Source organism: Capsicum annuum, chromosome 12, assembly GCF_002878395.1.
Source record: "Capsicum annuum cultivar UCD-10X-F1 chromosome 12, UCD10Xv1.1, whole genome shotgun sequence".
NCBI classification, from domain to species: domain Eukaryota; kingdom Viridiplantae; phylum Streptophyta; class Magnoliopsida; order Solanales; family Solanaceae; genus Capsicum; species Capsicum annuum.
Genome location: NC_061122.1, coordinates 227,408,188 through 227,412,522, shown reverse-complemented (window position 1 = coordinate 227,412,522; position 4,335 = coordinate 227,408,188). Strand labels below are relative to the sequence as shown.

General features: G+C 40.1%; 1 pseudogene; it reads right to left on the bottom strand.

Moving 5' to 3' along the window:
• LOC107850952 overlaps window positions 1-322 on the bottom strand; it is a 12,793-nt pseudogene extending 12,471 nt beyond the window's left edge.
• Window positions 323-4,335: the final 4,013 nt, after the last annotated feature.

Sequence of the window (4,335 nt, the reverse complement as noted above, 5' to 3'; positions counted from 1 at the left end):
TATATATATATATATATATATATATATATATATATATATATGCAGCTATTATATGGATGGATAGCGAAACAACCCACTACTACCTACTAACTTTCTAAGCTAATTGAGTCATAATTACTTACGAGGCAGCAGTAAGCCGAGAAAAAACTAAACGATCACCATCATTGATGTCAAGCAATACATTGCAACCTTCAAAAGTTAATCTACTTTTATCATTTTGATTCAAATCCTCATCAACTGTTTTATTAATAGACATTATTGGTGCTTATTGCTGGTAAAAAATTCAATCTTTAACCATTACAGCATAACCTTAGTTTAAACCCTAGAACCCTATATATACTATATAGGGAACGTAATTTGAGAAAATGAATATTTGGGTAATGGAGTAGAAATGTTTTTTAGGGGTTTAAGTTTGGGGATAATTTGTGAAAAGGGAAATTACAACTTGCCCCCTCTAAACTTTAGGTGTTTGGGAAAGTATGCTCAGAAGTTTTTTTATTAGCAGATAACCCCCCCTGATTTATGAAGGTTGACTTTTAAGTTGGATCAAGCCCGATGTGGTCAATGTCATATTAAAGGTCAACTCAACTTATGTTAAGATTTAGACTTATTTCAATCCAACTTGTATCTTTGTTTAGAAAATTATTATATGGTAATTATTAGAAATGAGATTTTATTTATTCATTAATTATTCAATTATTGAATTCCTTTTTTTTCAGTACATTTTCACGTTGAAAATATATAACATAAAAAATTTACTATGCTTAGATTTATATATACTTATGAAATGATAAAATATCAAATATTTTTGTATATAAAGGGAGAAATCTTTTAGGATCAAACCTAGTTTTAATCGATTTTGCTCTGAATTTAACTAGTAAATTTTACCTTCGAAACATTTTTTTTTTTTAAATATCTAATAAGATACTTTTCGACGTGGTAATGTTTAGATCAAACAAGTTTGCACTGTATATTTTTCAAAAGCCAGAATGGATCCCATTGCTTTCATGTGTAATTTTTCTTTTAGGAATTAAAGGTATATTTTCTTGATAATACACATCCATTATCTATATAAACAAATCAAGATTAAATGTTTAGACGGGTATTAAATCCTGTTGGTACAAGCAAAAAGAGTTGGTATTGGTGGTTGACACTATAATATAATATACCCCTTAATTAATCATACTTTTAATGCACAAATGACAAAACATATTAGCCTCAACGCAGTATAATAATTTTATGTTGCATGTTAAATTAACTTACAAAAGGTAACTCTCCACACATGAGAAATTAAACTATCCAGACAATATAATTTGTTAAATTATATTGATAAAATTTAAAATACTTGCATTAACATTGCACATAGTTTTAAACTCTTTTTTTCCTTTGTAGTAAGTTGTTTATATATTTTCGATGAGTGAATAATTAATAAGTAATTGTATATGTGGATGAGATGAGAAGGAAAATGGTGAACAGGTCCGCATACCTTCTGTAATATCTCCCCATAGTGAATGGTTAGCCAAATCAACATCTGACTTCTAACCACTCCCATCAAGATTCTCACTTTTTTTAATTTGATAAATAAAAATAATAATAGAAAAAAATCAATTTTTCTTGTGGGGTAGCTTTCGATCATGTGGAGCGCGCTGAGATAAAGTTATCTTTGTATGATCTACATAAGGTGATAAGTTTGAGTCGTAAGATTAGCTACTATATTAACTTCCTCGGGGTGCAATCCTTTTGCGTACCTTTAAGAAGACGGATTCGAGTCGTGGAATCTATATTATTGATTATTATATCCCAAGGGGCAATCCTTGATATTTTTAATTTGTACCGGAGTGTCCTTTTCTGCATTGCCAAAAAAAGTAAATGTAATTACAATAATAATTAATTAGGGAACAAGTACTTTGTTAAGTATTTTCCTTAGCTTTTGTGTTTATCTGCTGGCCATCCACTTAAACTGCAAGTTGTCTATAGGCAAAGCTGTTATTACTAAAGTTTATCTTTCAATTAATATTTTGGGACAAGTGTATCGGTTAAAAGTTTTTTATGTTTCAATTAATATTGAAATAAATATATTTTGAGTTACAAAGAAAATGAATATGAAATTACAATTGAAAGAAATGCATCTTGAGTTACAAATGCATTAACAATTGTAAATTAATTTACGTTTTAGGTTCTTGAAACTTGAAAGAAAGATAATTTTTGTTCATAAACCTATTAACTATTAATTTTTGTTCATGAACCTATTGACTATTGCTTAATTAATTTTTCACTAACTACTCTCTCTCCCTCTCTATCGCCCCGGTCCCCGGTCCCCGGCCCCCGTCGCCGTCGCCGACCTTCGGCGCCGACCCGAACCGACCGCTGACCCCGCCCGCCCACCCCCGGCCCCCCCCCCCCCCCCCCCCCCGCTGTTCATAACCCCCCCAGCGGGGTACACCAGCCCTCCCCCCCACCTCGGCCTCCATCCAGCCGCCAACTCGGCCTCCAACAGCCGAAGCTCGGTCTTCAGCCACAGCCCCATCTCAGCACCGGAATCCCCCGGAAGCCGGGCAACACTGGGATTGGTTTCCGGCTTGGTCTACAAGCGTAATCCGGTGACTTCTAACCTTTGTTATTTCGTTATTTCATATTTCATTTTATTTCATTATTTCATTATTTCATATTTCATTCCTCGTATTATGCTAGTAGTAGCCCCTGTACCTTGACTTGCGTGGGATTTGTGGATATTGTCTGTTGTCTGTTGTTGCTATTGCTGTGGTCGTTTCTTGCACTGCTTTGGATTGGATTGGGTTATCGCCTGGGAATCTGTATTTGGGGCTGTGGGTGTTGAGTCCAGTGGTGTTTGCCCCCTAATTGAGTATAGTTTTGTTTCGGGAGTATTTCTTTGAATTTGTGTGAGCCCTGTATTTCTTGCTACTGCTTTGATACTATCATCGTGTATATCTTTATATTTTCTTATACTTTCGTGTAGTTGTGGTTGTGGGCGGTAATGGGTGGATAGGGTCATGTCCGAGGGGGTTGGGGCGTGGGGCCGTGGTGGGGGCGGGGGATGAGGAGAGGGCGGGAGTGGAAGGGAGGCCAAGGTTTGGCCGCAGGGGGGGTAGTGGAGGGCGTGTGGATAGTGACGGTAGGCTGAGGGTTGGGTCTTGGAATATAGGGACCCTTCAGGGTAAGTCCATAGAGCTTGTGAAGATTCTTAGGAAGAGGAGGATCAACATTGCGTGTGTTCAAGAGACCAAGTGGGTAGGGTCTAAGGCTAGGGATGTGGATGGTTACAAGCTGTGGTACTCTGGGAACGAGAGGCGTAGGAATGGAGTTGGCATCTTAGTAGATGAAGAGCTTAGAGGTCAGGTAGTAGAGGTGAAGAGGATCAACGATAGGTTGATGACTATTAAGTTGGTTATGCGGGGGTTTACCCTGAACGTGTGTAGTGCTTATGCGCCGCAAGTGGGATCGGAGGGGGAGGAGAAGATGCGGTTTTGGGAGGCTTTGGAGGAGGTGGTGAGAGGCGTGCCTAGTTCGGAGAAGATTGTTGTAGTAGGGGATTTCAACGGGCACATCGGGGCGTTACCGGGAGGCTTTGGTGATGTGCATGGTGGTTTTGGTTTTGGGGAGAGAAATGAAGAGGGGGCTACCCTATTGGAGTTTGCGAGGTCCTTTGGGCTGGTGGTGGTAAACTCGGGCTTCCCGAAGAAGGACGAGCACCTGATCACCTTCCGAAGTGCGATAGCCAGGACCCAGATTGACTTTTTGTTGCTTAGAAAAGGGGATAGGGCGTTGTGTAAGGACTGTAAAGTCATCCCGAGTGAGAATCTTTCGACCCAGCATAGGCTCTTGATTATGGATTTGGGTATAAAGAAGAATAGAAAGAGGAGGAGTAAGGAGGGTAGACCTAGAATTAAGTGGGGCGGCCTGACGCCAGTGAATGCGTGGGAGATAGGGGAGAGGTTGGCAGGAATGGGGGTGTGGGAGTATAGGGGGAACGTGGATAATATGTGGGACAGGGCGGCAAGGTGCATCAGGGAGAATGCAAGTGAGGTGTTGGGTGTTTCTAGGGGCCGGGCCGGGCACCATCGGGGGGATTGGTGGTGGAATGAAGAGGTGGAGAAGAAAGTGGGGACCAAGAAAGGGGTGTATGCTAAGTTGGTGAAGAGTAAGGACAAAGAGGAGAAGCGGGTAAACAGGAAAGAGTACAAGCTAGCGAGGAAGAAGGCTAAGTCAGCAGTCACGGCAGCTAAGACGGCCGTTTTTGAGAGCTTGTATGCAGGGTTACAGGGGAAAGGAGGGGAGAAAAAGTTGTTTAGACTCGCTAAGGTTAGGGAGAGGAAA